At 34.8% G+C, this 26,893-nt stretch overlaps 1 long non-coding RNA gene across 2 annotated transcripts in view; it reads left to right on the plus strand.

Annotated features, from left to right (window-relative positions):
- LOC144225868 (uncharacterized) overlaps positions 1-26,893 on the plus strand; it is a 262,417-nt gene that overhangs the window by 111,506 nt on the left and 124,018 nt on the right. For both annotated transcript variants that reach the window (XR_013333446.1, XR_013333447.1), the window contains exon 3: positions 20,229-20,284. This is a non-coding gene — a long non-coding RNA (uncharacterized LOC144225868). The remainder of the gene's footprint in view (positions 1-20,228; positions 20,285-26,893) is intronic.

Here is a 26,893-nt window from a genome sequence, read left to right on the forward strand (position 1 = left end):
TAAGCAGAGGTGGGGCAGATATAGAGGAAGACAGGATCTGAATGCAGTGTCTGCACTGACAGCAGAGCCCAATATAGGGCTCAAACTCATGAACCATGAGATAATGACCTAAGCCAAAGTTGGATGTGTAACCGACTGAGCTACCCAGGCACCCCATAAATTTCTTATTTTTAATTCAGACCTTAGTTATCCTTGAAATTTTTCTCAAGATAAGAGGGGAATGCTGGGAATGGGGTTTCTGCACTTCTTGGTTTTCTCCCTTAAGAGATGAAAATATCTCAGGTAGACTTAATTCATTAAGAAATGATTTTATTGATCTTAAGAATCTATATAATAATACATCATAATATATAGCAGAAGATAACAGAGGACCCAAATCTAAATGACATTTCTTTAGACTTATATAGTCAGCCCACTTGGTTAGTTTTCTTCTTTAATTAGTGTCCAATTTAAAAATTCATACTTTCACCTTCTCTGAAAATCAGAAGATGAGGCAACATTCCAGATGGCAATATTCTAGTGGATTTAAATACTGCTTCCTCTTGAAATGGGACATGCATTCTCCTGTGTGCCATAATCCAAAATACTGTTTTTGGCTTCTTTTATGCTGAGACAAAGTGTCACAGGCCAATTTTCATCCCAGTTTCTGCTTTTATTTTTCCTCCCCCTCTTTCCACTGTAAGAGTTAAGATCTTCCCACATTTCTGCTACTTCCTGTCTGCTATATACATTTGAGTGTTCTAACCTTGTTGGCTTTTCTTATGTAACGCATTTTCCTCCTACCAAACCTCCTCCTTCATGAACATGGAGAATCTAATTCAGTGGCAATGAATTCCTTTTTGGGCTCCACCCAGTTCTGATAAAACATAACCTCCATCTATCCAAAAATATCCATTTCCCCCAGATTCTCTCCTTCCTAGATTCTTAGTCTCTACTTCACTCTGGTTTAATCAGTTTCTCATGTAACTAAGTCTTTAGTGAGCTCTGCTCTATGCAGCTGACCTTGCCAGAAATCCTGAATATGCACTCACCTCTCTGCCCCGGTTATTAGTGGTGACCTGGCAGATTCAGTTCATTCAAACAGCAGCTACCGTTTAACACTAAGCTGCCTCGGGGCTTGTGGACCTGCTCCTCTGGACCTGGAATCTTTGCTGTTCATCCCAGGTTGTCTTCTAGAATGTCAATCCATGGGGACTACAATCATGAGGGAGCTTTTCTCCTGAGGTTATACAGTTTGACTGCTTTCTATTTCATGCAAAGGAATTTTCTCATACTTTCAGCATTCACCTTAAGTTTCATTTCATTTCCTTATTCCTTTCAAAAGTGTTCAGTAATTACTCTCTCCGCTTGTTATTTCTTTTTAGATTATTATCATTTTCTTACTTTGTTGTTCCTTACAACTTACAAAAAATTTTCGGCATGTTTAATCTTCCTTTATAAATTGTTTCTTCTATCCTTTTTCTCATGTTCTTATCAATCGTATCCATTCTTTTTCTCAGAAGTTCTTATATGAGCACGCAGTTCTTAGATAATGAAGTGCCAAGGCTGATCATAATGACCCAGCATCATTCTGGACAGTCATTCAGAGATGGCCTGGCTCATCCCAGCTCTGGGATGTGGGGCCCTTTATATTCCCTTCCAAGTAATAATGGGAGTGTTTCTCCTTCTCTGTGTCTCTACCGTATTTTATTTTAAATCATTTACTAAATATGTCTCACATTAGAAAGCTTTCTTCTTTCCTCTTTCATTCAATAATACCTTCTGACATTTATTAGTCAATATAAAAATGTTTTTATTCTGTCTTTTCATGTCTCCTCACATGCTAAGATTTATGTATTTTATGTCATTCACTTACTACAAATGCATTTGCTGGAATTATATTGTCTTGTGTGGCATGTCAAGCAACTAACAAATTGTACTTTGTTAAGTTTTTAGCTCAAGATCAGACTATGACAAATAATCTTTCTATAAGACCATAAATATTATTTTAAAAAATATTCAGTAGGACTTAAAATGTTGGGGCACCTGCGTGGCTCAGTCAATTGAGCAAATGACTTTTGATTGGGCTCAGGTTGGGATCCTAGGATCAGGGGATAGAGCCCCACACTCAGCATGCTTGAGATTCTCTCTCTCTTTCTTCCTCTCCCATCTCCTCTGCTAGAGCTCTCTTTCTCTCTCTAAAAGTAAAAAAATCACACAAATCCTAAACTGTGAATGTATATATCCTTAAATACTTTTTTATATGTTAAAATGGTCAGTTTCACTTTTGCATCTCTTGGGACTTATTCAATCATTTTAAAAACTGACATAAATAATGACTAACTTAAAAAAAGTAGGGGTAATTAAACCTTCAATGAGTAACATATTGGTATAACTTAAATCATATATTCTGTTCTTAAATAACATTCTAGTTAAAAACATCTCCTCCATTATAAATATTCTTTAACAGTATATGAGAATTTGTGAGCTCCTCTTAGATTTATCACACCTTAATACAATCTTTAAAATATTCCTTTTGAATTCTGAAATAGTTTAACACCAAATAAAGATAAAACAATGATGACCAGCTTGCAATAACTAAATGGATTATAACTGATTTTCATATTAAAAATCTAAATCAATCTACTATGATTATTTTCATCTCAAATATAAATACTTTTTAATTTATTATCATGTGAGTACTGGTTATCTTAGAGGTCATCTCTGCCTCTGTGAAATTACTCCACTATTCAGTTTTTGGTGCTAATCCAGCTGCATTTCAGGATGGAAAGAAGCAGAGAATTTCCATGCTGCCCCAACATGATGACCCCTCCTGAACTAGTTATCCGTTATTCAGTTTTTAATATGTAATTTCCCCTTCCTGAGACCTAGAAAATATTTTCAAGGAATCCACAAAAAAATTATAGTCAATTTTGATAAATTATTGAGCAGGTCAAATTATTTCATGTAAAATCACGTTAAGAAGAAAGGACTTCTGTGAAGAAGGATGCTGGTGGCTTGGTGTAGGGAGGAGGGCAGATCTGAAATATATAATGGAAGAAATCCAGAAGCAATAAGTACAATCTCTCTGTTACTCCTTTCTTCCCAGGTTAAATGGCAAAGGGCACTGTCACCAACACATAAAGTAATTTTGTAGAGCAAGAAGAAGGGACCAAACCAGCATGTGTCTTTTTCTATACCTGATATTTGCTGTCTCCAACTATTCCATGTTCTCCCAGACACAAACTTCCTACTTCCTCAACCCCAGTGTGACAGGCCCATTTGTTATTGGTGACCTGAGTGAACATCCAGCCTGGGTCAGAGATTTTCCACTTAAGGAACTATACATTCTACAGGTGCACCAGATGAAATGTTTTTCTTTTCTGCCAGGGAATGGGGAAGGGTTTGTTACCAAGGATCACAACAGAATTAATATAAAACTTTATTCTTTTCCTTTGAAAACAACATGAAATTCAAACTGTATAACTTAATAGGATTAATTGGTTATTTTATTGGCTAATATTAAATTTAATTGGCTAATAAAAAAGTTTACATTATTAATTGGTAAATAACATTTTTTGAAGTCACCTTGGAATTATTTCCACATTCCATCATATAATCTTCTGTGTTAAAGTCCTTTAATCTGAAAATGGGAACAGCTACAGTTAATACCCTGAGGTTGCTTTGAAAATTAAGAGACAATGCTTTTAAAGTGCTTAACACAGTGCCGGCAACACTGTAATCTTTCAATACATGTTAACTCATTATTTTTGTTATTACTATCTCAGAAATGTTTTTATATAATCACCAAAGGGCATTTTAGGATTGCACTGTGATATGTTAGGCATTTGTTTCTTTCCTGAATAGATTATTTCATATATAATAGTGGTAAGTGTAAACTAACTTCAGGTAAAGATTAGTTATGAATAAGGAAAAGTAGCCACATTTCACAATTATTAATGCAATACTAAAATAGATGTAAAAATAGAGCTCACCATGAACATAGAGGTTCCTAATAAATGTTGCAGGAGCTTCCAGGGTCAAAGGGAGTCAAAATAATAGTTAGAGACTATTGGATAGCTAAGTCTGAAATCAAAACAGTAAGAAGTATCCAGTATCCACATTCCGAGAATGCTTCAAGCAAAGTAAACATTGAATGAAATTAAGAGAATTAATGAATTTTCTAAAATGGGACTACATATACTAACCAAGGAAGATGCTAAAAAGTGTCGTCCTTACATGTGTCAACATAGTGAAGTTCTCCAAACAATGCCTAGTGGTAAAGTGTTCACTAACAATTAGTCAGTTTGGATGAAAAAAAAGTTTGCTAAACTCTGATAGGCACAACTTTTTAAATGTAATTATTGTTTTTTAGTGAAATATTTTAAAACTTTATTGCAATTTTCAGTGTCAGAAGAAGAAATTGCACGGACTGTGGCTTTTAGACCAACAGTGTAAAAGAAAAAGATAGAATATCTCAATTTATTAATTTTTAAAGGAACTACAGTTTACTTGAGGTCTGGAAAAGATGACATTCTGCCTAATAGCAACATAGACCATGATCATAAAGAGGGACCTGCCATTTATTATGCTAATTTGTACCGATTGATGAAGGATCGGATATAATATATGTGTCTCTTGAGACAAGTATAACAATAAGAAATTTGATCATGCCATATTTGCAGGAGGAACAAAATGTTAGGATAGGTAAAAAGGTAATATGAGAGGTAATTTGATTTGGTGAACTCCAAATGACTTTGGAGACTGCTCATGAAATTTTGATGAGTGGGCACAGCTAGGTTGGAAGAGCCAAAGATCAAACTTCATACTTCTGGCTGCATCTGTTTCTTTGTCTTTTCCTTATGCCATCAAAAGATGCATTCAGTCTCTGAGGGAAAAAATCTCATCAAAGGGAAACAATATATTAAATAATGTAATGCCACTGTGTGTAAGCTCACATTTGCTAATTTTAATTTGTTATTCTTCTATGTATAGAAAAGAGACACTCATTATCTCTTTATTCAATACCAAACAAATCAAGATTTCTATGAAGTCTAAAAGTTGGGTAAGGATAAATAATATGAGGTACAGAGATACTTCTTTTAAAAAACAAATTAAAAGGTTAAATGAATGATAACTGGAGAACATAATATAAAGGCAGACAAAGATGAGACTTTTCAAAACTCTACTCTTAGAAGCAAAGTATTTCAATTATTTGAGAAAGAGTTTCATGCTTAAAGAGGTAATACATAAAATATTACTTTATGCAATCAAAACAGTCAATGATTCCCATCTGCCTCCAGGACTAAATCCAAATTCTTTACATTGGTCTAAATTTACCTACTTCTTAACATTTCCCTAACCAAACAGTTTACTCAAGGAAAACTGTTTAATGCATTATCCCTGAAAATATTCTTGTGTGTGTCTTGATTTTAGTATTTGCCCACACTTTATGTCTTTTTTAAGATGCACTTTATTTTTCTCCACGCTCAGCTAAAACCTGTCTTTTCTTTATAATACAGGTCAAGATTCACTTCATCTTTAACACTTCTCCTATCATTTCATTCCATGGAAGGCTATCCCTCTTTTAGTTTCCCCTGGCATTTGTCAGTATCTGTATGTTTAGCCTGGAACTAGCTCTAGAATAAGGACCCTGGAGATCTTGCCTTTAAAACCCTGATATTAAGTACTAGGCTTTGCAGAGATGAATGTGCAATAATCACTTTGTTAGGTAAGGATGCTTATGATGAGATGAAATCTGATCAAATTTTGCATCCAAATGTACTATTTGCAGGGCATTCTACAAGGAATTGTTCCTTGACAAGCCCCGAATTATCTGTATATGGGTAATCTTTCTATCACTCTAAATCCTACTGTAAGAGATAGGCTATGGTTCTTCAGAAGATTGAAAGATAGAATTTTAGAAAATAAGTTAAGTATTGTAGATCTACTTGTAAAGCATCTAAGCAGTGATTATTATGTACTAGGCATCAAGATAGGTACCATTTGGGAAAAAACAATCAATGACTGTAGAATATTCCGTTACACTATTTTTCTTCAAAATGGCTTTGTCCTTATTTACTTTTGTCCTATTTTATGTTAATAATTCTACAAATAGATAATAGACTAAAAGAATACTATTAGACTTTCTGACAATAATTTAATCGATGATTTTTAGTGGCTGCAGCTACCTTTATCTCTAAAGGGATATATATTAATATGTATTAATATAATATTTGATATATATATAATTTTAAAATATAATATTTAATATATATAATTTTAATATATTTCAAAATATATTTTAAAGGTTGCTGATTCTTACAAACAAAAAAAAGAGAAGGTTAAATAATTGGCATACTTTGTATTATATGTGAAGTGAATAACTTTCCACAAAATCACTTAAGAAACCAGCAAAATAATAGGCATGAAATCATTAAATAAGAACTGAGCTGGCTGCTGTGGGAGTAGGGGTAAATAAATGATAAAAGAAAATATTTAAATATTTAAATATCTTAATCGAATATTTATTCGATGAAGTTTCTTGTTTATTTATTTGTTTTATAGCCAGTAGGAAGTGCCATTTTCAGATGACAGGAAGAAAGCAACTTGTTTTGCCACATGGAGTTTTAAGCCCTTCCATCACTGAGGCTGGGTTTGCAGCAGGAAACAGCACACAGATGCAAGGGGAGCAGAGCAGGCAAAAAAGTCTTATGAAAAAAAAAAAAGAAAAGAAAGAATAACTTCCCTAGTTGGCCCAATGCATTCAGTCACAGAGCTTTGAAAGTCAAAATTCCAAAATAAAAATCAAATTCTGTATTAAATAAGGTACAGTTATTCCCACGCAAGTTAAAAAATACCTTAAATAATTATGCTTTTGCAGTTAGGGTTACAAGAGATTGTGACAAGAAAACAACCCAAAGCCTCCAGCTCAAAATTTTTCCAATCTTTAAGTGGACACGTTTTAAATGAAGTAAACCTTGTGATTATTCAGTTTACATATATTCTAAAAATATGTTAGCATAAACTTACCTTTCAGTCAAAGGGAATTTTGGGGATGATTGTTAAGTAGTTCGTAAATTCTTGGAAAGTCAAGAGAATTAGATTAGAAGCTCTGCAGCCAGGAATAAAACCCAGATGACCCTTGGATAACCCCAGTAGTACCTACTGCCCTTTCGTATCTACCCTCTTATGCAGGGCAGTGCTCACCTAATTTATCACCCACCACCAATTCCTTTTTTCAGAACTTACAGGTATGTGTGCATGAGAATGTGTGCATGTGTGTAGATACCTTTATATATCTATATATAATCCATACATTCATATATAGTATCAACTTCATGTAGATCTCCTTCAATAGGGCGGGTTTAGCTGTTCCTCCATGCAGCCTTCGATGTTTTCGTAAAGTCCTGAAGTAGGAGAACAGTCAAGATATCATATATCTGTATATCTCTATCTTTATCTCTATCTCTTTCTCTATCTATAGTGAGTAGAATGGGGAGAGCAAGTTTATTTGTGGTTTATTTATATCTTATAAGAACCACTTTGGAATCTTTCATCACACCGGCCCTGAAGGTATCGGATCACAGTTGGTAGGAGGCCAGTCATGTGGACGCAGGTGTACAGGGCCTGTGGAGGGAGTCCTCCTCTTTCCCTTTATTTTACCAATTGGGTCAAAAACCATCTTGCCATATGTAGAAGAATATTTTGAGAGGCTAAACGGAGAGGGAAAAAACTGAATTAAGAATATCACATGCCAGCAATCACAAAAATTGAACTTAAAAGGATTAAAGGACCCAGGAGAGCTAACATTCTTTAACATTCATGAAACATACCCCTGAGATTAAACGTTGATTTCTCAGAAAAAAAGCATTAGCTAAATTCTGATTCAACAAAATGTTTTCCTCGAATTTAAATTTAATTCTATACAGAAAAGCTTCCTTGCTTTACACCCAAAAATGGTTTATTTATAGACATTCTCTTTTGCAACTATGCAAGTGTTAGCAATTATAAGTGATGGTGTGCCTTTCTCCATTCTTATTCCTTTCTAGTATTCCTTTGCCTCCAGTAATTCTTCCTTCCTGTGGTTTTACTTTCTCAAAAGAAAGAAGATGCAACGCCTGGATGGTTGAGTCAGTTAAGTGTCAAACTTCAGCTCGGGTCATGATCTTGGGGTTCACGGGTTCCAGCCCCTGTGTTGGGCTCTGTGATGACAGCTCAGAGCCTGGAGACTGCTTTGGATTCTGTGTCTTTCTCTTTCTGCCCCTCTCTGACTTGTGCTGTATCTCTCTCTCTCTCTCTCTTTCTCAAAAATAAACATTAAAAAGAAAGGAAAGAAAGAATTTACTATGATAGAAAATTGTTTTTTCATTCTTTTTCTTTTTGCTTTTATTATTAAAACCTGCTTAAATTTACCGTTAAATTTAAATTTACCTGTTTAAATTTCTTCTTTTAAGAAGGATGATTGTAACATTTTTCAGATTAAGTTGACTATTATAAACATCAAAAAATCTGCAGTTTAACAAATCCAATCAAGGATAAGTCTTTAATTTTTCTGGTGACAGTATTCCACATAGACAATACTCGACTGAGACAGCTCTATGGTACATCAAAGAATAAGGGTGATCTCCGTTATTTCAAGTACTGTACGACATAGTTGTTTAAAATGGTTTCACAAAGATTGTAGTTTTAGTAAATGGAGATGATTATTTGGATAATGAAAAACATCTTAACAAAAAAAAATTGTAATGAAAGATGTACGTCTGTAATTAACTTCTTGGCCTCGGTGTGATTTTTAATCTGATGTGAAAAACAGAGGCTATTCGACTTACAGATATTGCTGAGAAAACAATACCTGCCTCTCAGCTAAAATTTTGTTCATATGGATATTGATATGTTTGAGGTAAAAATATCTGGTGAATTCCGCCTGGTCTTTCTTGGCCAACAATACTATCTAGTAAGTCACAAGATATAGATGATCCCCAGGTATGTCTGAGTCATGTTTCCGCTGTGAAACATAATGGCTATTACCCAGTTGTGCTATTTTATAATAAGCACATCTCCTCAAAAAAAGTTACAAAACTATGGCAATCATAATATGCCCTTCTGTCATTCAGGCAGGGGAAGACTTGTTTCTTTATAAATTCTTGATTTGAATATTTTGTCTAAGAGCCCAGGGGACTCTCTGAGTTACAAGGTAGTCTGGCAGTCTTCTTGGGTATGATGGTGTTCTTCCTGGATACTATCTTCCCGTCTTCCAAACAGTGATACAGGACAAGAGGGTTAGCCATAAATGTAGAAACCCAGTCCATCAGCCCCCAGCCAAATGCAGGTTAAGGTGGTGCCATAGAGAAGAATATACTATTTTTTTTAACTTTTTAAACATTTTTTCATTGTTGAGAGGGAGGGAGAGAGGGGCAGCAAAAGAGGGAGACACAGAATCTGAAGCAGGCTCTAGGCTCTGAGCTGTCAGCACAGAGCCCAACATGGGGCTCGAACCCACAAGCAGTGAGATCACGACCTGAGCTGAAGTCAGATGCTTAACCGACTTAGCCCCAAGAATATACTATTTTTACGACAACATAATTCTTTTCTCTGCAAGTTTAAAGTCACAAACATAGTATGTTTTATTTCTAAAGAAATGAGAAAACTGAATCTAAGTGATAGCCAGAGATGATGATAAGCAATAATAAACACCAATGATATTGCATGATGAATAGAAATACTAATCAAGAGTAGCACCAATGGGATGGAGTAACTATCAGAGACCACCTATAGACTCAGAGTGACCTGCCCCCCCCAATAGATAAGGTCTAAATCTGAGTGACCTGACCCAAAGAAAACAAGTAGATTTCCAGTAAGGCACAACTTTCATATATACATATTTTACTACACAAATTACATATATACATATTACATATACAGGAACATACATAAGAAAAACTTCATAGGGTTGAGTTAGAGGATATGACAGAAAGTAAGGTGTATTTAAGATGAAAAGCTTGAGCAAGTGGAGCAAATGAAGAATTTTAATTCCCTTAAAGTCTCTCCAGCCCCGGGTTCCAATACAATTCTCATGTAAGAATTATAATGGTAAAAATTTTCTAAATGCCAGTAACACAATAATGTATTTCTAGCAATTAAAAAGGGGGGGGAGGACAAAAAAAGATGATGCCCAGTTGCCAACCAAGGATCTGAAGTCATGCTTAATTAGGATGGGCCCTAATTCTGTAGATTGGTGTCCTACAAAAAGAGAAAAGACTCAGAAGCACAGGGAGAACCCATGTGACAAAGGAGACAAGGGTTAGAGCCATGCACTTATAGGCCAAGTATTACCAAGGATTGCCAATCACACAAAAAGCCATGAGAAAGGCATGAAACATATTCTCTCCTAGAGCCCTCAGAGTACATAGCCCTGCTGACCCCTTGATTTCTAGCTTTGAGAACAGTGAGAAAATAAATGTCTGTTGTTTAAAGCCACCCAGTTTGTGGTTCCTTATTACAGCAGCTCTAGGAAATGAATACAGGGGAAATCCTCCCAATGATTCTATCAAGAAAGTATCTTTTCTTCAGAAATGTTTACATGTTTCTGAAATTCTCTGATGCAAATAGAAGAAAATAAAATGTAGCGTCTGTGAGTGGCACAATCGTACATCAGAGGAGAGCTGACATATGTTCACTTTGAATATCAGAAGAGAAATGGCTAGTTCAGAAGAAACACTAGCAATAACTGTAAAATTATTTTAATTAACATATTATTTGACATAAACAAAAGAACACATGTGTTATTCTAAAGCATAAAACTATAACAAATATGCTTGAACCACCACAGAACCCAAGAAGAGTGGTAGGAGATGAGGTCAGGAACAAAATAGGAAGCCAGATAATACAGGATTTTGTAGCCCACATTGAGGACATAATCCTTCACTTGAGTAAAAAGAGGAGTCATCCTAGGATTTGATGCAACTTGGATTTTAAAGCTGAACCCAGGCAAGGGCCATGACACAAATATCTCTTCTGTACCCAAAGATCGGGTGCAGTACTGTGTTTCCACGTTGACTGGCCAAATGATAGATGAGTCCTTTTATGCAACCTTGTTGACTTCACAAAAATGTTCAGGATAAGAGAACTAAAAGACCAGACTGCCACTCACTTAAATAAAGTATAATCCATGTAGGAAGACAGTATTATATACTGACTGAGACCATAGACTTTGGACGCAAGCCCTGGGCTTGAAACCCTGTTCACTATATACCAGTTTCAAACTTTCAGTTTCCTCATTTTTAAAATCCTTACTTCCTAAGATGAGGGGTGGTGGGTCATGTAAATACTAAATGTGAAATTGTATGAAAAGCCATGGTATCATCTTGGAACAGAATAAGAATTCACTTGTAGCCATATGATATCATAGGGTAGTTGTAAGGATTTAATGAGATGATCCAAGTAAGCACACATAGTAAGCACTCCATAACGTATATATCTGTGCATCATTATTATTGCTGTTGGCAAAACCAAGTTTCAAAATACATTATTAAACATTATGCATTTTCAGGCAATAATTTAATAGACCCAATTGTATTTAGCGTGCAGAATGAAAATGACAATTACAACAATTACAATTTCCATTTTAATCCAATGCAGTTCAACAGAAGATTAGATACTTGTATGAACACTAATAATGTTTGCAGAAAATTCATGACAAAAGAAATTGCAGGCATCTAGAAAAAAAGTCAGAGGAAGAACATAAAATAGAACGTTTCACAGTTATTGATATCGTTCCTTTAAAGTGTACACAAAATGTTTCCTTTGGGTCATTGGACATTTTTCCTGCAACACACTGTTTACATCATGTTTATGGATGAAGATATTTTACTAAGATCATATAAAAGGCGATAAAATTGTCCTTTTGATCCCTGCCCCCACCCCAATCATACCTCATGGTCAAGAATCAAATAAACCTCAATTGGAGTATTAGCCATAGTCATTTTTCAAATCACCTAACAAATATTTAATTGGTTTCTTGAAAAGATATAGAGTAGGCATTATTGGAGTTTTATCACATTATGGCAAATTCTGAAATAGATTGGCATCTGGGTAAATCGCAATTTCAATATAGATAATATTTTCTCCCTATAATCGCTTTGCAATGAGCAACTACCATTTTATCTTTCTTCACCTAGAAGTTCTAGAGATTTTGCCCTTTAATTTAATGTCTAAATTGATTCCATTCTCTTCCCACAACTAATGACCGCATTTGGTTCATTTTCAATAAAACTTAATGACTAAATTAAAAAGGTTAATCAGGTTTAAATAAAGATGAGGGTGACATTTCTTCCATATTTTTCTGGCTCCCAACCTGCTTTCTGCTAACTTTGAATTCTGCCTTCTGTGAAAATTATGCCCTCTAAAAACAAGTGTTGTGAAAAAGGCCATATGGGGCAAAATTGAGTTTTGGCATCCAAAATGTAAGAATATTTTTAAATAAAAACTTTATAACAAATGAGGTAGCCATTTAATTAACATTTTAGGTAGGGGTCATTGCTTTTCATTTGGATGAAGAGAAACTAAAAAGAAAAACCCTGGAGAAAATATAACATCAGAATACTTGACTAAACACTAAAAAATGGGCATGAGACAGTAACATGAGGTCTAAACTGAATCCCATTGAAGGCTGTAATTAGCCCATGCTTTTGTATTTTTGTACAATACAATGAAGCACTATTTTACCCAATATATCTTAATTAAAAGCAAAAACACAATACAACACAAAGCTACCATCAAAGAGGCGTTATTGGCACTCACATAATACAGAAGATGGGGAAGGATTTTGTTTTCTTTGTTAGGCAAGAAAATTGGAACTAGGCATTCTATTTTCCACACAGCTCTCAATATAGAAGCATTTGTGTACCAAAAATTGCATTTGCACTGTAAATTATATGGATCAAAGCCACAGAGAAAGAGATAGTTTGTTGTTTTATAATTCAATAGTAGTAATGCTTGGATTTCTTTTCTTTCTTTTTCACAAAGAAAATAATTATTGAAAGCTTGGTTTCTACCACAATGCATTAGTTGAATATTCTAATGTACATGTTTTATATTCCTTTTCACTAGGATGCATTAATTGTGCGGTAGCATTAAAATATACACACAAGATAATTTTCTTGTCACTTCAATTTAAAATTTTCAATATCAAAGAAACCAGAACTGTCCACTGTGGTCTGTTCTTTATAATTTGCTAATGTGAGGGGAAAAAAAACAATGAAGTAAATTCTAGCCTTTAACAATTATGAATAAATTCTTTCCCAGAACCCAGTTATCTCTATACTGAATATAAGCAAGAATATAAGCAATGAATATAAGATGAATTAAATGACATCAAATATCCACAATGTGATCATTTACAAAGAGATTTTAATGAACTTAAATGAAACAGTTGAAAAGTAAAAATGAATACAGAGTTCTAAATAATCTACATGGAGAAAGATAACCCAAATACCAGAGTCATAAGAAATATTTGAAGTTAAAACATCTTTTATTTTACATCTGATATCTAAGATGTTATTTCTAGCAAATTCCTGAGGATTTATAAACTGCAATGCCTACCCAACTGGGAACAAAATGCACAATGATATACCAGCTGACTATTTCCACACAGTGCTGAATGAATCTTTCTAACCTACTGTAAACCTTAAACTGAACTGTAAGAGCTGGCTCATTCTTACTGCCCTTGAAAAAGGGGAAGCAAGAGAAAAGTCAAGAAAGTATAGCCTATCATTAATATAATCTAGCTGTATTAAGGACAGATGAGGAATCAGAGAGATGAACTGACTTTCTCTAAGCCAAATAATACCAAAGGGAAGACCAGAACCCAGAACATCTATTTTGCAAACTCTTTTCTTTGATACAAATTTTACAAAGATGAAATGTTACTTTTTTTTTATTTTAGAGAAAGAGTGGAGGGGAGAGAGAGAGAGAATGAGGGGTGGGGGAGAGTGTAGAGATGAAAGAAAGAGAATCTTAAGCAAGTACCATGCTCAGTGCAGAGCTGGACATGAGGCTTGATCCAACCACCTTGGGACCATGACCTGAGCCAAAATCAAGAGTCAGAAGATCTAACAACGGGGCCACCCAGATGCCCTGTGCAATGCTTTTTAATATCCAACTCTACAAAAAATAAGCCAGTGACCACAACAATCAGGAAGCTGTGAAGCAGGAACTGAGTGCCTATCCTAAACTTCTATACCATCCTTGTAATAATTGTCCCAGTATTGCCCCGTGACATAGTGAAAGGACAAATCCCACAAATATGCCAACGAGAACAGAAAAGTAATGCCCTTCAGTCAACAGTTCAAAACTTGCTCTATCAGTGTCTACTAACCTAAAACTGTAGAAAGTGAGGGTCTCTAACAAGACGGAATAAGAAGTTTAGATGGATTAAGACATTTAGAAAAACTATGAAACTAAGGTTTGCTTGAGTCTGCCTGAATTTAGGTCACATGTTAATCTTGATTTTAGCAGTAAGAGATTACATCATCAAAGTGTTGGATCTGATAAATGTGGCTGAAATAACAGGATGGGTATTACGTAAAAATCCATTAGTACATCATCTAGTTATGTCATAATTACCTAATCAGTGAATGTTAGATAATGTTGATGATTTTATCACAATGTAGCAGAATGGATTTGTGAAGATATATTCGTTAGATTCAAATGTTGATGAGAAAACTGTACCCAAAGCAGGGCAGTGTCTGCTAAAAATCAGTGGGAAAGAAGTTGGGTTGAAAAAGTTAAAGGAGAAACAAAAATGGGGAGACAAGTCAAAGGCGCAAGTCTAAAGAGATGGTACATAAAAGTCCTTAAAACCATGAAGTGGTCCCCAGTGGTGTGCTTACATCAACAAACTTCACCCTAATCTGCAGGAGGAAGAGAAAAGAGAGTGTTGAAGGGGAGAAAAACAGAAAAACTGATTCTCCATCCCTACCAGCTCCCCTCTGTTTTTAAACTTATTAATGAATCCATCAGGAAAAGGTCATGTGTAGAGGCAGAAAAGTGTAGCCACTTTGGAAAATTTCTGCTCTAGTGATTTATATTGTATAGTTTCATTCCTGGTATTTTTTAAGAGGCAAAGTCTTCCTGAGTCGGTCTTAAGTTTGTTTCACTTTGAAGCCATTAATAATCTATTACATATTATTTTTTCAATTCAATGAAGCATCTGGTTTCTGATTTTCATAACATGAAATCTATTTAAAAAAACTCATTTGTGCAAACTACAACTGAATGAATCTCATAGCCGTATGTTTGTGGCCCTCTTAAATCCAAATTTCCAATTTACCAAATTTCAGGGTTATTGGCCTATTTTTGTATAGGAAATCTTAAAGGCAGGGATGTACTATCTTTGTATGTTTTTGAAGCTCAAAGTCTAACAAGGTGACTGGTATGTGGTAGGTAGTTAAAATATATAAGGAATAAATATATGTGCAAACATGGGAAATAAATACTAATGTGACTGAACTTTAAAGGATTAGATTTTATCTTAAAATGATTTTATTTTTTTATGTTCTAATTTAAAAGTATGTAGTTCCTCTTTTTATCGTATCTTCACATACTTTTTCTCTCTCCATTTGCCCTGGTATCTAGGATTGCCTAAAAATAATAATAGTTGACCTGTGGAGAGCATGAGAGACTTCAGAAATGCAAACTGGCCCAGCTCTGGTGCCCAAGTCACCATCCTTTGGCTGGAGAGTCTTCGCTGGTGACTGTCACTTCAGCCCTCCCAGTGTGGCCACAATTAGGGTTGCTCTGCTGTGCTCTATGACTTTCTTCTAAAGATTCATCCTCACTTATCTCCATACTTGCCCACTTGAAGAATGCAGTGTCTTCATTAACTTGCTTAAGAAATGTCACAAAAATTACAGCATTCAAAAAATTTTTGGTCATTGCAATGATCTTGATGAAAAGATGTTTCAATAGTGAGTACACGGAAAAGAGGACCAAGAGCAGGGAGTATAACAATGCATGCAAAAAAGACTTTTTTTTTTTTTTTTTTTTTTTAAGTTGACTCCACACCCAAAGTGAGGCTTGAACGGACCACCCTGAGATCCAGAATCGGGTGCTCTTGGGACTGACCTATCCAGGTGCCTCTGAAAAAGATTTTTTAGGGGCACCTGGGTGGCTCAGTCGGTTAAGCGTCCGACTTCGGCTCAGGTCATGATCTCACGTTTCGTGGGTTTGAACCCCGCGTCGGGCTCTGTGCTGACAGCTCAGAGCCTGGAGCCTGCTTCAGATTCTGTGTCTCCCTCTCTTTCTGACCCTTCCCTGCTTATACTGTCTCTCTCTCTCAGAAATAAATTTTTAAAACATTTAAGAAAAGGATTTTTTAATCCTGCAGAGGAATCTGAAAAATGGATTACAGGCATAGCTTGGGGAAAAATAGTAATAGTTGGCTTTATTATGAATATTATGATATTTCCAAAATTCAGTGTGGAGAATAAAAATTTATCTATCCTGGGTGATCTACTCATGTGTACTTTATGTGTATTTGGAAAAATTTAGTAAATAATAACTTTTTCCCAAATTCTAACTCAGAGAAATGCCTGCCTCAGATCCCAGATGTAGTAAAACAGACATTCTGGGACTTGAGTTCTAATTTGAATAACTAGAAGATTTACATTCTGTAGAATAAAGTACAAAAAATGTCTTGTATCTATATACATTGTGCCTCACATTTCCTTAAGTTACTTGATTTGATTCAATTTCAGATTGTTGAGAGAGTTCAAACAGGGGCTTTCATGTTAGTTTGTTTTTAACCACGGAATCCCCCTGTATTCTAAGAAATTTAACAAATGTATGCAGAACAGCGAGCAAATACAGCCTGGACACCATCTTTAGAAAACCTCTATGCGTGGGGCGCCTGGGTGGCTCAGTCAGTTGAGTGTCCGGCTTTGGCTCAGGTCATGATCTCGTGGTTTGTGGGTTTGAGACCCGTGTCGGGCTCTCTGCTGACAGCTAGGTCAGAGCCTAGAGCCTGTTTCAGATTCTGTATCTTCTTCTCTCTTTGAAACTCCCGTGCTCACGCTGTCTCTCTCTCTCTCCCAGAAATAAATAAAATGTTAAAAAAGTTAAAAAAAAAAAAAAGAAAACCTCTATGCGAATCTGTCACCATCTTGGCAGCTAAAACATTCAAGCACTGTAGAAACAGTGAGGAAACTAAATGAAATGGTAAATAATTGTCCTGTCATCTGAGCATAGATGTGTGTTTGGAATGAATATGTTTCCTTTCTTAGTCTGGTGAGATTGCCATAACAAAATAGCATAGACAAGGTGGTTTAAGCAATAAAAAATTATTTTCCTACAGCCCTAGAGTCTGGAAAGTCAAAGAACATGGTGCCAGCCTGGTCACTTCGTGGTGCACACTCTCTTCTTGGCTTGCAGACAGCCATCTTCTCATTGTGTTTTCACATGGGAGAGGAAACAGATCTCTCTCTTTTCTTCTTATAAATCCACCAACCTCGTCTGATTACGACCTGACCCTTACTTACCACATAAAGATTCTCACTCTAAATGTAGTCATAATAGGGGCTGGGACTTGGACATATGAATTTCACAGAACATAATGCAACCCAAAGTACTTCCCATAACCCATTTCACTCGCAAAGACCATGTGGGATAAATGAATTAATATAGACTGACAAAAGGCAAACCCAGAGTCCATATGAGCAGTCACTTAAATTGAAATTGTGTTGTACCTTGAGCCATTTTTTTACAGTATTGCAGATCTGACAATGGCAGATATTGGAAAAATGTGACCTAGTAGATGTACTTGGTTTGATAGAAAATTATTGAAATAAATTAGCAGGTATTTTCCCCAACTGTAAGTAAGTTTTAATTTAACTTTCAAGTTATCCTTTCTGGGAGATTCTGAACATCTGAAAATAGCCATGATATTTTTCCCGTTTTAAGTTTCTCATCCTACATGTGAATATACCTCAATCCCTTTCTTCAACCTGCTGATTGCTGCCCTTAATGCTGCTACACTATAGCACTAATATGATGCTCACTTCAGTAAGAAGCTTTCTGCATATCTTGCTTTCATTTCCTGTTCTATTTGCTATAAACATAGTTATTTCCATTCTGTTGCTTTCAGTCACATATGGCATTTTGAAACAGTTAAATAAAGAGATTATCAATATTAGATCTATCTCAGCTATAAAACCTACATTTATGGAGAAATATGATCTATTCAATTTCATTTCTGAAAGCCCAGCATCCAAGCGATGGTCATAAATTCACATGATTACCCTAAGCATTAGATTTTGCATTTGGATCACTATTTAACTGGAAAAAGAAATCAAACATTCATGCAAGCAAGGAAGCAGCTCTCTATTAATGACATGTGCAAGGAAACTGCAAAATATAAATGATTCTGACCAAGATCATCAATAAAACTTGACAGTCAAACAAAATGACTCCATAGTATCTCCTTTGGGGACAGAGAGCATGAGAAGAATATTAATATTTTGCCAAATTCAACATTTTTCAGGAAATCACTTTCTGTGTTACAAATTTGTCAAGAAAACTATAAAATAGTAAAAATGATATATACTATTATTTGTAAAAACGCAAAATACATATTGACCAATATTTAATTGAAGATTTCCTGAAAGGCCTTCAATAACATCAGTTATTTTAAACATACTATTATCATAATCAAGTCCAATTCAGAGACTACGGAATGATGTACCTAAACAGTCACTTTAACAAATAAAACTTTTTAAAAGTATCATAATTTTAATGATTGCAGAAAATAAACAAGCTCATTTAGAACATTCCTGCAGTGAAAAGGAATGATGCTTGCATATCTGAAAAAATACATAAGACAAATTAATATGGCATTTACTTTTTATTATGACCTGGGAAGAATTCTGAAAATTATTATTTCACTGAAAAACAAATGCATTTGACTCATCTTTCTTCCCTCAGCCCCTCTTCTGACAGCAATAGTCCAACTTAACCATAAAAGCAAAAGGGAGTCATCAAAGGAAGTTGCTATCCTGGCTCTCTGACTAACTTCTCCATGGTTATTCTGATAGTATATCCCTTAGGAATGTTTGGGGACTAAGACATATAGAGGTTATAATTGAAAACCAAACAGGGGCTAATGTCCACCACAGGGAAGATAATTAGAAAAATCATGTATTGGGCTACTGTTGTGAATGATAATCAAGTAGAGCTCTATCATTTGATTACAAGCCTCATTCAGTAGAGCCCACATGTTCTTGGGCATGAAGTGATTAAGCAGTAAGCATGCTGAGCTGCTGCTGGGGGGTGGAGGGATGGCAGAGATAGGAGGGATGGCAAAGAATTGTTTATTAGCATAGCTAGGAGTGTCATGGTGCTGAACAGTAGACAAGAGAACCAAACTGAAGAACAGTGCTCAGAGAAACTCAGAAAGGACACCATGATGTTGCATAGTCTTTTCTGGTATTAAGCAGTAAAATGGGCAGCCCAGATCATTTTCTTGCTATTGGAAATAATAGATTCGATAAAAACTGATCTTTGAGATAAGTGTAAGCATAAGTTATAGTTCTCATAACTAGTGGATGTGCCCATTTTCAAATGCATGCCCACTCAACTAATAAATGAGAATCTCCTGGATTGCAGCCTTGGCACTGTTAAAACGTTGCCTGATAAATTCTGATCAACCAGGTTTGAGAGCCTCTGGCACATGTAAGCATAAACACCTTTGAAAAATCAGCACTATCTTCTCTGAAGCACGAAGAGATATCTGAGCAGAACATTGAGGGATAAAAGCAACCTGGGATGCATAAGATAAAGTCCAGAGCAGATCCAACAAAAATAGAACATTTTGTTGGCTCCACACTTAAGCAGGCCAAAATTGATATTAAAATCCACTATATATTCTTTATAGTACCTTTAAATGTTGACAAAATTTCTGGCTCATGCATCTGAATCGAAGGAACATCTTGAGGAATTTGTTTCTGTTTTTTTCCAAATGAAAACTCTCTCATAATTTATTTAAGGAGTTTCACAAGACTCCTCTGGTATGAGTTGAAAAGAAAATAACAGACTAGAAAATCTTTGGCTAAATCTCACATAGTATACAACAAAGATCCCTTTGAACTTTGTTCCAGCATATTACAAATCTTAGTCTAATATCTGAATTTTTATCTAATCATCCATAGGATAATTTATGTTTATGTCCTTGTCTCCTTCATTTCATCTTTTTATAGGATGTCCTTTTGGTGTGAGTGAACCCTGGTCCATTCAATGTAATGTCATCTATGAGGTAAGTGAGTTTGGTTCTGAAGGTTTCACAACACACTATCAAGTAAGAAACCTATAGCTAAGACTCACACTTACATATGTTCATCTTCAGACACCAAACGTTTATATTCCCTAACTAGCAGTTATTGAATTAGGGAGACATACACATTCTTCATGGCCATCAAGAATTTTATGAATAAGTATTATAAAAATGTAAGGCACCCTAACACTATGCAAATGATTTGGCTTTTAATTATAATAACACATGGCACATATTCAAGAATAAGAAACTTCCTGAAGCAGTGTGCTGAATGGAAAAATGTAAGAAAGTGTTTTTACTTTCAGAGAACAAGCCAGTGGGGTAATTCTGATAATTGATAAATGTCTGGTAATTCTGATTGCACAGATCTTCAGAAAAATCTATTTCTCATATTTGCTATGAATGAATTTGTTCCAATAGGGTTGGCTGTACATTAAATCCTATATTTCACATTAGAGATTAAAGGATATAATTCCCTAAATTATAATTATTCAAGTTATGTATGTTTGAAAAGCTACTGTTTGTCATTTTATATGTTATACATATTTAGAATACTGCTATAGCTGATATTCATAACATAAATATAAAATTACACAAAATAATGACAATAAAAAGAGATGTATACTCAGTTATGTTTTTAGTGATTAAGGTTTAGATATTTTCCCCATGACCCTTTTTCTCTTCTAAACCTAGATTTATATTTTAAGTCTCCCCATTCTGCTCTAAAGATCCTAAAAGGAATGCTCAAGAAATATTTTTAAAAAGAGAACTAGAATATATGACATCACATTGTATCCATCACATTTAATGTTATAAATTTTAAACTATATTTCTTTGATTCATTTTCAGTTACCAATGCATATTGTAGTTGAAGAATGCCTTACAAAATATTAGGTATGTTCAAAGATAGGAAAGAGACTTAGAATGTTCCTCTCTCCACTCAGCGATGACATGAACTCCATCTTTAGGCTGTTAATCTACTGACCCGTCATTGATGTTTAACAGACATAGTTTTCCACTTAATAACCCCTTAAACTTTATCTCTTTGACCCTATGCTTTAATACCACACTTTCCTAACACTGCAGGGTATCAAAATAAAAATACAGAATTACTTGGCATGTTAAACTACTATTCCCAAAAAGTGTCCTGTAGAATTATATGTGAGATAATCAATATATCGTTGAAAATCTTAAACTTACATAAATGCTGAATATATAAATTATTAAATTAGGTCTCTCTACAAAATTTTCCCAATAGCTGCATCAAATTAGTTATTGAATTTTCATTACCAATACAGCAACATGTATTAGTCAGGGTTCTCCAGAGAAACAGAATGAATAGAGTATACGTACATATACAGAGTGAAACCTGTTTTAAGGAATTGGCTCAGACAAGTGTAGGGAATGGTAAGTTCAAAATTTGTAAGGAAGTCCAGCAGTTTAGAAATTCCAGCAGGAATTGACTTGCAGTCTTGCGTCTGAAGACAATATAAATACAGAATTCCTTCCTCTTCAGAGAACTTCCAGTCTTTCTCTTAAGGCTTCCAATGACTGGATAAGGCCCACATTGTGGGGAGTAATCTACTTCATTTAAAGTTCACTGATCTCTATTTACAGCTGAAAATTTTTTCACAGCAACATGTATAGGCTGGTATTTGACCAAACAACTAGGCCTAACCAAGTTGACATAGGAAGTTAACCATCATACTAGCTAAGTCATTGTACTAGCTAAGAAACTAGGATTTCTTCTTTGTCCTCCTGAAAATCACACCAAAGCAACAAGGAAAAGGAACACCACCCTGTAACTTCAGTTTTTCAGGGAAATTGGGAGGCAGCTACAAAGAGCTGCCTTCATCTTACATGTGTGGGCTGCTGACAGAAGTTTAGATGGACACAAGCCATGAAGGAAGAAATCATAAGAAAGCCGAGAGTTCAAGATGCCATAGTAGGGAAGTTCTCTGACAGCATCAACAAAGATGAGGGGCTTACTCAGAAGTGCAAAATCTACGTCTCATGAACAGGAGAGAACATGATCTCGGGACCAGATATGTTGAAGAGAAACAGAAGGTGTGGGATGTTGTAGGAGTGCACAAAGACACACGAAGGAGCCACATTGGTAGGAAGCAGTCTGTCTCTATGGCAGCAGGAAGAGAGCTTTTAAGTTGTGAAGTCTGGAATGCTGCCTAGGATCCTTTCAGGCTACTTTCATAAGAACCATCTACAAATATCTAGTTTAGGAAAATCTAACTTATTCAGTGATAGGTACCAAAAAAAGATATGGCATAGAATCAGTATATAAATACTATAAAATGTGGTAAAGATCACCAGATTAACCAACAGAATTCTTTCATCTTCTACTTCATATATTGTAGGGCTCCCTCCTCATCTCACTCAGCAAAAGCTAACCTTAGGGAGAACCTATAAAGCTCAAGATGATATCCCTTCCCATTACCTCTGACTTCTAAACCTGTCTGCCCCTAGCCATCTTTCTTATCCAAGAATATAGAAGGCATAGTCATCCCTCAAATACTCTTCTTGCTCCTTCCTCTCCCTGGAATATTCTCCCCCAAGACAGCAATATCACTCACTTCCGTAGCCCCTTCAAATTTTAATCAACTCACCTTCCAAGAGTGATTTGTGACCAATGCATCAGCATTCTTTTTTCCTCCACTGTGAATGGTATTTCCCTGCATAACACAAGTCACAATCTGACACATTATTTTCACAAAACTTTTTTTAAAATTTTTTTAATGTTTTATTTATTTCTGAGAGAGAGACACACACACACAGCGTGATCAAAGGAGGGCCAAAGAGAGTGAGAGATACAGAATCTGAAACAGACTTCAGGCTCTGAGCTAGCTATCAGCACAGAGCCCAATGAGGGGCTCGAACCCATGAACCATGAGATCATGACCTGAGCCGAAGTTGGAGGCTTAACCATCTGAGTCACCCAGATGCCCCAATTTTCACAAAACTTTTATTTTCTTCTGTTTATATACCGCTTATCCTTAGTGCCTGCTACAGTGTAGGAATTCAAAATGTATTTTTAAAATAAATTAGTGACTATACACTCTTCAGACAGATGTTTCCACAGAACAGATAAAGGGTATGCCCAAGCTTATTCCTAAAAATTTTTTAAAAAACTGAATTATTCACTTCCATGAAGGAAATTCAAAAAGGACAAATTTAAGAGCATAGGACAGAAATAGGGCGACAACAGGGAAAGGTACAATAAGATTACTGGGAAAAGACAGGAATACGTAAGAAAAAGTAAACATCACATATTGGAAAATGAAATTTGAAATTTGATGAAAGAGACACCTCAGAAAACCCAGTAAGAAATATATGAAATAGAAACAAGTAAAGTAAAGGAAAATAACTGTTTACACAGATTAAAATAAATAAAATGTGGCATATTCCCATACAGTAAAATGCCACCGAGTAATAATAAAGGAAAAAACTATGCTCAGAATACAGATGTAAGAAGCCAGATATAAGGCCTACATATTGTATGATTTCATTTATGTGAAATCTGGAAAAGGTGAAACTATAGCAACAACGACATGAGCAGAGGCTGCCTAGGACCAGGTGTGGGAGTAAGAATTGACTGAAACCAACATGACAGGAATTTGGGGGATCATGAAACTGTTCAAAAATTTGACTGTAATGGTTATTGTACAACTATATACATTTGCCAAAGCTCACAGAACTCTATGCTTACACTAAGAAAAAATCTCAATAATTCTTTTTGGTTTTGCTCTTGATTAAGGATTAGAGAGAAAATAATATATTAAGAAGACAGGAAAATAAAACCTAATACACACATAATTAAACTTCTCTAAAAGGAAAGTTCAAATAATATTTAAACACATAAAATCAAGAAAACTTTTCTGAAAGAAATTTATTTTGGTTTATTTATTAACTTATTAAATAAAGAAGATCATTTACTGTATATCAGGCACAGTATTAACCATTTTTAAAATAACTTAATATCATAACAACATTCTTTGGAAAATCCAATTATTTTTTTCTATTATACAGATAAGGAAACTTAAATACAGAGAAGTTAGGTTATTTTATCAAGTCCCAGCTAATAAGTAACAGTGCCCTTTGCATTTAGATATTAATAAGCCATATTACATGGCAAAGCAAACTGAGTAGGATAGTCATTAGCCAGACATATGTTGGTAAAATTACTAGAGTTTAACCATAAAGTAGCCAAGGGAAAATAACCAGATATCTATAAGGGTAAAAAATAAGGCTGGCTACAGTAAAACTCGATGCCAGAAGACAGTGGAAAACATTATAGAATAAAAAGATAACCAAAAAAAAAAGGCCATTTGTAAATTTTATAGTAAGTGCAGGTGTCGTGAAGTCATTAAAATTTTAAAATGAACAGATTCAGAAAACACTGTTCACATGAGCTGCTCTTAAAACTAAGACAAATGAACAAAATGAGAAAAGGGGGGTTTAGACTAAAATGTTAGGTGGTGATTAGGGTTCTTCAGAGAAACAGAAGCAATAAGATGTGTGTGTGGAGAGAGAGAGAAAGACAGAGAGATTTTAAGGCTTTGATTCTTGTGATTTTGGATGCAGTTGAGTCCAAAGTTTACAGGGTAGATAGACAGGCTGGAGACCCAAGAGAGCCAATATTCTGGTTCAAATCCTCAGGCAGTCTGCTGTAGAACTAAGAAGGGCCAATGAGCCAGATGAAATCTTTAGGCAGTCCTCTTCTTTGGAGGAGGCCGGTGTTTTTGTTCTGCTTTTCAAAAGATTCAATGATTGGATGAGACCAACCCATACTGTACAGGACAATCTACTTTATGCCCAGTCCACTGATTTAAATGTTAATTTCAACCAAAACATTGTCCCAGAAACATCCAGAATGATGTTTGACAATGTATCTGGACAGGCCATAGCCCAGTCAAGTTTATACGTAAAATTACCCATCCCAGGTGGTAGAGACAATATTCTCTAATAAAAATGCAATAAAATTAGAAATTAACAAAATAAGTAAACGCATGTATCTGTAAATCTGGATACAGAAAAAAAATCTCACTTGATGCAAATTAAATACTAATCAAAATTGTGAAACTTCTAAAACACAAAGGTAGTAAAAAATATTTCATATTTGAACATTTGGAATTCAGATAATCAGTGCTCAGAGCAAAATGCTCAACCTTAAATACTTATATCAGTTAAAAAGAAAAAATGAATTAAGGAACTGATTCAGTTAGAAGTACACAAATACATTGAAAGCAAGCATAAAGAAAAACAGCAATAAAAGTGGTATTTAATGAGATAAAAATATGCAAACAACAAAAATAATTTTTTAAAAAGCCTAAAACTGCTACTTTGAAGAAAAATATAAGCAATAGCGCATATAAACCACTAATTACTAAGAACTGATTAGAAGAAAGCATAGAGGGGCGCCTGGGCAGCTCAGTCACTTATGCATCCTGCTCTTGGTTTTAGCTCAGGTCATGATCTCCCGGTTCTTGAGTTCAAGCCCCACATTGGGCTCCACACTGATAGCACCCAGCCTTCTTGGGATTCTCTCTTCCTCTCTCTCTTCTCCTCCCCTGCACATCCTCTCTCTCAAAATAAATAAATAAACTTAAAATTTTTTAAAAGGAGAAAGTATATAATAGGAAGTTATTATGAAGAAAAATTTACAGAAATAGAGAAAATTGGATGGTTAATAAATATTATTTCAATAGTATAAAAATAATTTGAAAACTGGATAACTGGTATTTTTCCTAAGAAAAAAAATTTGTCAAATTTATATTCAAACTCTGGAAATCAGAAAAGGTTAATTTCCATAAAACAATTGACAGAAAAATAGTCAAAAATTAATCCTGCTAAACAGCACTAGGATTAAAGGGCTTCACAGGAGAATTCCAACATATACTTAACAACCAGACCATCAAAATGCTATTAAACGGCCCCAGGCATAAAAGAGAAAGCAAGCTTATAAAAAGAACATGACATTGATACTAAAGCCTTAAGACTATACTTTGAAAACAAACTGTAGAATAATCTCATATAAATATTAATGCAAAAATAGTAAAGAAAATACTGAAAAAGAAAATGCAGAAAAATTAAAAGATAATAGTACCATAATGAAGTTTTATTATATAAACATAATGATGATTCAACATTGGGAAATCTATTAATGTAAGTAGTATAAATCACCAACACCCAGGACAAAAAAGCATTTGAAAGAATTTAGCAACCACCTCTAATAAACGTTTTGTTGGATTAAATGGAATGTTATTTTTGTAGGTGAAAAATGAAATCAAATATTTTTCAATGTAATAAATGGAATAAAAAGCAATGTATTCATAATTTTAAAAGATCTATCTCAGCTCACAAGTCAATGAATTTAGTTAGAGTAAGAAACTATATGTAAAACATTTTGGAAGGAGGTTGTAAAATGATTACTGTTTACTGAAATATGATTGTTTACCTCCAGAACCCAAGAGAATGAACTAGAGAATTATTACAAAAAATCAGTAAACTGAAGGGATATTAAATTAATATTCAGAAACCAATAGCTTTCATATATGTAAAAAACAGCCAGTTAGATAA

The sequence above is a fragment of the Crocuta crocuta genome, unplaced genomic scaffold (assembly GCF_008692635.1).
Source record: "Crocuta crocuta isolate KB4526 unplaced genomic scaffold, BGI_CrCroc_1.0 scaffold131, whole genome shotgun sequence".
NCBI lineage: Eukaryota > Metazoa > Chordata > Mammalia > Carnivora > Hyaenidae > Crocuta > Crocuta crocuta.